This window comes from Triturus cristatus, chromosome 6, assembly GCF_964204655.1.
Source record: "Triturus cristatus chromosome 6, aTriCri1.1, whole genome shotgun sequence".
Taxonomy (NCBI): Eukaryota; Metazoa; Chordata; class Amphibia; order Caudata; family Salamandridae; genus Triturus; species Triturus cristatus.
The window spans coordinates 1,054,049,663-1,054,059,072 of NC_140589.1; the positions used below are offsets into that span (position 1 = coordinate 1,054,049,663).

At 42.2% G+C, this 9,410-nt stretch overlaps 1 pseudogene; it reads left to right on the forward strand.

The window, feature by feature from the left end:
* The first annotated feature begins 8,251 nt into the window (after nucleotides 1-8,251).
* On the forward strand, nucleotides 8,252-8,677 carry LOC146820978 (large ribosomal subunit protein uL23 pseudogene; annotated as a pseudogene).
* Nucleotides 8,678-9,410: the final 733 nt, after the last annotated feature.

Below are 9,410 nucleotides of genomic sequence, written 5' to 3' on the forward strand. Positions count from 1 at the left end.
TCTTAAATTGGAATGGGAGATGCAGATGAGGTTATGTTTGGCATCAGACAGCAATATCTTTAAAATATGATGACATGAAGATGATGAGATGTCTTTAAAGTTGATTTGCAGAAGGAATAGGGAGGATTGAGGATGTGAGTAATTGGGAGGGAAAAGTGGTAAAAGGACACAAAAGCTAATCTGAATTGAAAGATCAAATATGATGGACAATGTGATTTTGGGGAGTACAATGTCACTAGCTGTGAGGAATTTTATGTAAAACCTTTTATTCTAATTTGTGGTATTCCATACAGAAATATAAAAGTACATTTTACATTACTATCCAAATAATCAACTTCAATAGATAAAGAAGTAACAATAAATTATAGCTTTTTTTTGCAAAAGATCGCAGTGACAATGCATTAACAAATTGTCTTTTGATTAAAAAATCTTACAGGAGGAAACAGTCTGTGGCATATTCAATAACACTGAAATTAAGAAATGTAAAATATGGAGTAGCTTCCAATGAATATATAAAATGTGGACCATATTCTAAACATATTATTTCAATACTTTTGAATGCTAAGAAAGGTTCCAATTTTTTTTAACCTTGCCGATTTTGTTTGGTGGTAACGCAAATACTAGAGGCTGCTCTCCCTTACACTGCTTTGTTGTAAACAACAGAGGCACTAGTCAGATCCTCCTCATGGAAAGTGCTTAAAAGTTAGTTACTAAGTGGACTCCAATTCAGCCCTTGATCTAAGCAATTTTATTTTAAAGAAAAACCTCCTACCAATAGGCTCCTAGGTATGGTCAAAGGCTAGGACACATACAACAATGTCCTCTCTGTGGTACACGTTGGTTGCTTTCACAACAGGTGCTATCAGCTATGTCTCCTTTACTGTCTCAAAGATTTATGATTTACTATAAGAAATCTGAAACATCTCGTAGCCAAATAAATAGAAGTCTGGAATGCAACATAGAATCAACTTCCAGAGACCAATATTACTAATATGAAGAAATACATCTAATCAGTTCTAGCCAGTTCTCAAATTTCTCATTGACTTTTGTTCTGAACAATGCGACATTTACCCTGATCTGTAAAAACAATATTTTCAGACCCCTCTCCTTACCAGGCTCTTCGAAGAATTAAAAGGCAATAATTTAAAGAGTGCATAGCGTATTCTGCGATTAGTCAGCTGCAGCTCCTGGCTCAGTTGGAACTACTTTGGTGGATCATCTTGATTTAGCAGAACAGAGACATTAACACCACGTTTACTAGTCTTTCTCGTATTAGATGTCAGTTGAACGTGATGGCGAGTGAGATGTAATTACTTCTACTGCTGAACATGATCCTGGAAGGAGGCGTCCTTGGCCATAAATGGTTTAAAACTGGCTGCAAATTCTACAGCAGTCCAAAGTTTTGCAACGTGCAGGGCTCATTGTTCAGTTCTCCTTTTCATGAACAACATCATCGCATTCAAGTGCACTGGCTGTTTGGAAGGAGCGAGGTCCAAACCATTGGCAGGAATAGCACATGGTGTTTCTCATAATATCTTAGTTCAGATGGAACTCCACCCATCGATAAAGAATTCGGTGTCAGTGTGTCACTCCAGACACTACCAGGAACATAGAAAGTGGCATTGACATCTTTCAGGGCTCTGAAGCATTTCGTCAAGGGGGACATCAACATTGAATGTCTTTGCAGCTCACCTCAGTTGTCAATTAGCAAAGGTAAGTTGGAAGAAGCCGTGATGGCTCAGGTTAGTGGTTTCATATTGTTTTTCTTTTTATGCTTTATTTTATATAACTTGATTACTGTCACATAAGATCTCTGCCTCTTTCTAGGCCCTCAAAGAAACAAGGTCTCGAGTTGAGAAAAAATGAGTATATTTCATAATTTTTCTAATCAAAAGTATTTTTTTTAACTTACTTATATCAGGATACAAATCATTAAGCATCTCCCTGGATGATGAGGTTCGAGATTCTACTGACGATACAAGGTGACGTTGCGTCTTGGACTCAGCAGCTCCACCCTTGCCCCCTTTTACAGAGACAAAGCAAGTTTGTATGTTTCTTAGGTAGACATAGAGTTTCTGGATATCCACCTAAGATACATTCAGGTACAGCAAATATGGTCTTCCGGCTAGACTGCTGACTTTGGAGCAGGGAAACCAAGGTTTCAGCTTTGGGGTCGACTCTGCATTAAGGCTGGGCGGAATTTGCGAAATTGACTTTAGCAAATTATCGTGAAATTGCACAAAATCTCCGCGAGCATGCGCATCTTTCGCGAAGATGCGGAGATTGCTTTTCCCGTCCGTTCATGATGTGTTTTTGCGTGCTCGCGGGGAAATATATCTCCAACTTTCCCATCTGGTCGCTAATGGGCGCGGCCATCTTGCTCACAATGCTTATTTCCTGTTCGCGATCGCAATGACGAGATAGCGCGACCGGCCACCAACAATCCAACATCTTGTGGCGCGCGCGAACGGATAGGAAAACTCGTCAGCGAACGCAGGGACCCGGTAAGTCGTGACCGCGCACGCGAGAATGCATTTTTAAAGCGCAAACAAGAAAAATACTGTAACGGTAGGTTGCGAAAGTTGACATTTTCGCACTCTCCGAGGAACGCGAAAATGTCAAAATATCGCAAATTCCGCGAACGGAACGAAATTTACCGCCCAGGCCTACTCTGCATCCTGTGATTCTGGGCAAATCGCTTAATCTCTCCGTGCCTACCAAAAACATGAATGTGTCCTTGTGTAACGTAACTGGTGCTCATGTAAAATGCTCCAATACCTTCGGGTCGAGCTCACGCTATATAAATCTGCAAAAAAACAAAAATCTCAAAGGATTGAAAAATTACTTTGGATGCCCCTGGTCTAAACAAAAATAATTCTCTAAAGTACTAACAGGCTCTTCTGTTCTCTAAATCGGAAATTCACCCCTACATAAAAAAAGCAAAATGTAACTTATTTTGTAAAGTTGTTTTACAAATACTCTATCTAGGATATGTTGATGAAATTCTCTGAAACATGTCTCCGGTAAAGTAAACTGTGTCTATTGTTGAAAAATGATTTTGCAGTAACATTGGTCACCCTAGACATCGCTTTTCGCGCGCACACCAAGAGTATCGATGCACGGTCATTGTCTCATCATTACCTTATTTGGCATGTTTTTTGGACATATGCTAGAAATGTATCTTTTCTTGGGAGCTTGCAAAAGCAACACTTGCACGGACACACCTGCTGCTCAAAGCTACTGTATTCTGCACATTTGTGCTTGAGAACCAATCTACAAATGGCATTTGCACATTCCGACTGGTGCAAAACTGTAGTTTTGCCCATTTGGTAAGGGCACGTGTTATTTTTGCAATGGTCTGCGTGTGCAAAAATTCATTGCACCAGTGTAATGTTGTCTTATTTGACCTCCTCATGTGTGATCCAAACTCTTTTTGCTGATTCTGCACTACTGTCCGCATTACAGGCATTACCATGAACCTGATTTCGCTGTGAACATGTTTAAGACCGAATCATGATTACAGATGGTGCTGATTATCTCCACTGCAGATTTCTTTCCCCAATTAACTTTAGTCTAAACAGACGAAATCTGCAATGCGGAAAAGGGCTGAATGAAGAAAAAAAGCACAGGAGTCGATAAGCAATCACTGCTCTCCTTAATTATTTCCCATTGTTAGGCTTCAAGCACATAATGGACCTGTTTTTCTGGAAATATTGTAACACCAGGCGTCAGTATATCGAGAAGCGGTATTACAAATGTGGCGTCCCCATACACTTTAGAACGTGGGCCTACCTTTGAGAGCAGATAGCTTGTTTCCCATCTCCATGCATTAACTAAAGGAGAAGTTTTGTAAACGAAGTAGGGTCCTTGTAGGTAATCAGTCCAGTAGCCAGTATTGTAGATTATGTAGGTTTATTCAGTTACATGTAAGATGGTACAGCCCCACCGGGAACAGCATCCTGCTGCTCAGCCCCACTCATTCCAACTGACCATTCATCCAAACCATGCAGTCATGAACATTCTATTACATCACACTCACGCAGGCTTGGCAGCAAGGAGCTAGGGGACACAGGATATACTCAGAAGGACACATATTCGACACAGCTCTTTTACGCAAAGGTCCATTCATTTAGGCCCTTGTACAAACTAAGAATAGCAACTGTTTCCGGAGCGTGGAGTATTTCATCATAGTTTAAGCTATTGGTATTGCAAATGACAATGCATTTTATTTATCTATTTCGATAATTAACACATAAATAATAGGCATTGTCATTTAGAATGACAAAAGCTCAAACTCTTGTAAATGCAAGACCTATTTCATTTTAAAGAAGCCGCAGCCATTGTCCCGGGCTGCTTGGAAAGTGAAAGCGCACATAGTACGCTGAATGTTGCAGGAAAGCATGTCGCGCCTGTAGTAGCAGAAACTCATTAAAGAAAATAGTGCTTACAGACCAAATAAGACATTTCTTGTAACAACAGAAACAAAAGGGCCAGTCCTCATGGGAGGTTAAAAATGCAGACAAGGCGGTACTAAGGAGGGACTAACAAGCCTATTAACAAATTGAAAGCCAACATTTGCAAAAGACAATGACACAAGCCAATGACAAATATAGGCTGAGCGTGGGCGGAGCTTCAAGTCCATATTCGAATACAGCATGTCTTGCAGAGCAGGGCATGCGCTGCCGAGGCTCGACCTAAAAATAAAGAGAGTCAGAGTTAAGGAGAATGGTAACACTGTTTGAATATATATTATTGCTAATGGTAATGGGTTATGATAGAGATAGTTCATTGAATGGGTTATGACTGTAGGCGATGGTATTTGTTACATTTTTGTGTTGAATTATTCGATGTATCAGCAAGTGTACAAGAAATAGGAATGAAAACTGTTATTAGTTCATAAAAAGCAAAGTCTTGCTCAAATTAATTGTTAGTTGTGAAATTGTGTAAATGTGTCATGAATACAAAAAGAACTAATTCTGAAAAAATATATCTACAAAAAATCTTTTTTTATAAATAAAGAACAAAATAATAACCAAAGAAATTGATGTGCGGAGACAACTTTTTGATAATGCCCCAGCTTGTTGAGCGGTAGACAGCAAAGTTAAAGAAATAAAGTTTGGGTGGGAGTTTGAATTAGCAATCTGACATTAACACTATTTGAATAGGCAGCGCTTCTGGTCAGCCTAACTAGCAGTTCTATCATCTCACTTAGAAGCAGGGAACTCCTGATTGACTGTCAGTGGGCACCGTACCTGCTTTGCTAGTGGCCATTTAGTGGAAATTGCCCATCTAGATCAGGTTTACCACCTTTAATGCATCAGCAGCCCTGTACTTGTGAGGGCGGGCCTCACAATGAAGATTTTCATTGTGCAGGTGCACCACGCAGGGCATGGTAAAATCAAGAATGCTTCCCACACACGCACGAAAAACTACCTGTCTGTCAGAGCCTTTAATTTTGCATCCCAGAACCAAACCTCCTTTTTTGATGTTTCTGGACAAAAATACCATGCATGCCACAACAGCAAAACCACCAACTTAGCATTCTTTTGTTTAGAAAATGCTCATATCGTGTTGAAGCAAGCAGGGCCGGACTGGCCGTAGCAAGCACCGGGCGTTTCCCCGGCGGGCTGCAAGATTGGGGTCCGGTTTTGGGCCACTGGGTGTCCGTTTTCGTTACAGGGAGCCGGTAATATCGTCCCCCTCGAACAAAATCGGCAAACAGCTCGGCTGTACACCTACCCCCCAGGGGTGCAGGCCGAGAAGTTTGCCAGGGCCGGTTTTGGTTCCCAGTCCGGCCCCGGAAGCAAGTGCTTTCATCAGACATTAATAGCCAATTCTGATGCCACCTCCCGATAGGGCAGGTCGTCTGCTCCAGAGTAAGGAAGGTGGGGCTTCAGTCACCTCGGTGGGCTAGGCATACAGTTCGCCAGCGTGAAAATGACCCCCAGGATATTTACAACATTTGGGCAAATGGTAAATTAAATGTATTATGAATAGTGTCTTGAATATTGGCTGAGAAACCATATAGTACCTATTGGAGCAATGTGAGAAGATATTTTACTGCCCACCGCTTTATCAATAATATTTAGCAATTATATTTAGGCACAGATTGTGTGTGTTTGCATGCGTGTGTGAGAGAGAGAGAGAGAGAGCGAGAGAGAGAGAGAGAGAGTGTGTGTCTTTTTTTCGGGCATGCAGCTAGGCTAATTTTCCATAGAAGCAAACAGAACTATTATATTTCCTTAAAATGGTTGATTCATTTAGTATTTCATATGTGTTCTAGGAAGCCCCAACCTTCGGAGGGTTCTCATTTAATGCTAGCTTAATGAGGTTTTGCAATTTGTCTATCAGATTAGCTTGTTTTCAATTACAAAGAAGCTTGGTAAATATGCGAGAGACTTTTTTCTTTAGCAAAAAGATGATTTCTTAAGAATATATGTCGTTACTACGCATTCCGTTGCAACGCATGCCTTTACCACGCATGCGTTGCAACAAAATGTTTTTTCTTCGCATTGCCCTTACCTCAATCTTGCCTTTACCCCGCTTTTTCGTTTTTGGGGGGGAGACCCCCCCAAGCCCCCTTTCTTCTTTTTTTTTCCTTTTTCTTAGGTCTTCGCCGACACTAACGAAGGACTGGCGCTTTTTTTTCCGACCAGGAAGACGTTTTTTCGTGATGACGTTGCTTGCGTGCTAAAGACGTCGTTGAAGCAATACGCGTTGTGAAGACGTTTACGAGGTAAGTGTACCGTTGTAAACGTAACGCGTAGAAAATGCTTCGTGGTAAAGGCTGTTTCCCATTTCTTAATAGTGAATCCCGGAAATAATTTAGATTTTTCCTTTTGAACTTTAGGTTTGGCATCTGGCCTGGAGATACCTGCTGCTTTTAACCAGAAGTGATATTAGATGGTTTCCTTAGCTAAGTGCTCATACAGATGTATTAAGAATATTCACTTAAAACATTTAGAAGCGCATCTAACTGCACGCAGCAGGAGGCCTACGATCACACAAAACACATAGCAGCACAAAATGTCTTTCAGAACATTCATTGCACAAAACTCTGAACTGTTCCTTGACCGGGTGGTTGAGCTGCTCAAGGGTTAATGGGTCTAGGCCATGGGTACTTGCAAACATTTGCCCAGGGGCCACAGAGTACGGTCTGTGGTTTGACTGAGGGCCACACTGATGGCAGCAGGGTGGAGGTTGGGAGTTTGGGTGGGTCAGGAATTGTGTAAGGAGGTCTAAAAATTATGAAATAAACGGGCAGGCATTTATTTGCAGGTTAATAAATGCTTGCCTGTTTATTTACCATTGTTTTCTGAATATTAGTGTTCAGCAACCAAACAGCAGTTCGTGCTGCTGTTCACATGGGGGGGGGCGCATGTAAAGGTCAAGAGGGCCACAAGCCGGTCCCAGGCGTACTTTGCGTATCACTGGTCTAGGCTAAAAGTACCAATGGAATGTTACCACACATGCACCTACATTTGGAGGTCCAGCATACCTTTGCGTACCTGATGTAAGAGGTATCTTGCTTAATATATAAATATGATTGACAACATTCCAAAAGGGGAAAATAAGGAAAAAGGCTATTCTTGACCATAATTCTCCACAACAGACAGGTAGCAATAACAATCAAAAGCACACAAACAGAAGCAATTTTCAAATCTCTGCTCTCTTCCCATGTTGCCATGGGCCATTTTGGTGCAGCAGAAAAAAGGACTAATTTATTATAACTAGAATAAGAAGGCAAATCTGGACGTCAAACCACCATTCCAGGTTCGGTAGGAGAAATGGGAGCTCAGCAGGCCACTGTAGTGTGCAAAGTCCTGGTCTGGATGGTACGTTTTTCAAATTCTTGTTATTGCACCAGATAAATAACAATACAGAGGAGTGAATTATTTATCGACAGGGGCGACTGGTGTCCATGGGCAAAAGGGGCATTGTCCTGCCACCCTTGGGGAAAAGGAAAGAACAGGGAAAATAAACACAGAGCAGCTGAGAAGTAATGGCTGCTTTGAGGTGGTGTGCCTAATTTCCTGGGTGAACTTTAGTCACCTTTGCAGATGTCCCACTGTGGAAGTGCCAGCCGGGTGATGTTTTCTCCGAACTGCAGACACAAGCTACTGCAGTGACATCACATGAGAGGTAGTACTGAATTAGAATACCATGGATCTGGTTGCTTTTGGAATGCATGAACAGTGGCCCTGGGAGGGGTTGCAAAACTCCATGCACTTCAATTTTTTTCACCCCCAACATGGCACCGAAGGCCAAGAAGGAAGCTGTCCCTGTAAAAACCGAAGCAATGTCCAAGGCTTTGAAAGCTAAAAAGGCTGTTCTTAAGGGGGTACACAGTCACAAGAAGAAGAAAATTAGGACAGCCCCCACTTTCAGGAGGCCGAGGACCTTGAGGTTACGGAGGCAACCGAAGCATCCCAGGAAGAGTGCTCCTAGTAGGAACAAACTTGACCATTATGCAATTATTAAGTTCCCTCTTACCACGGAGTCTGCCATGAAGAAGATTGTAGATAACAACACGCTGGTCTTCATTGTTGTCAAGGCTAACAAGCACCGGATCAAACAGGCTGTAAAGAAGCTGTATGATATTGATGTTGCCATGGTCAACTCACTGATCAGGATCAGGCCATGCACTTCAATGGCTAGGGGTGGGGCAGGCCGATAAGGACAAGGAGGAAGTGAGTGGCAACAATTTGTTGATTATCACAGAAGGGCAGGCTGTAGGAGGTGTGCAGGTGGCTGCTCGTCTGGCAGTAACAAGTGTTTAATACTGCATTTTGTTTCACTTTGGAAAAAACAGAATGAAGCTGAGCACACAGAGTGCTCCTTATCTCATCTACGTAGAGGTCCAAGAGAAGAAAGGAACCAGCTGCAGCCAACAATTGCACTAGTAGACTAAAAGTTAAGTGTGCAATTAAGCCTCTGCATCAGGGGCATTGTCACCCTCCACTCCACCCCCCTCCCTGCTTTAGCGCAAACAGCGGGAGTAGGGTTCTTGATGGGCCTCTTCTGTCTGCAGCTTGGGAGACAAAGGCTCATAATGAACTCGGGAGGGTAAGTGAGTGAAAGGAAGGATGGGTGGGTGAATGGATAAAATGTTGGATGGATAGATGCATGGATGAATGCGTGAAAGGATGGATGTAAGAATGGAAAAGTGAAAGGGAGAGAGTGTGTATGAGTGAAAGGGAGGATGGATGGAAGGTAGGAAGAATGGGTGGATGAAAGGGTGAATGGATGGAGGAGGAAATGATGGATGATGTGAGAACGGATGGATGGAACAATGAGTGAAAGGATGGATGGATGAGTGGAAGTGTAAATGGATGGATGAGTAGATGAATGGATAGAGTGAAAATATGGATGGATGAGAGAAAGGATGGATGAGTGAAAGTGTGTATGTA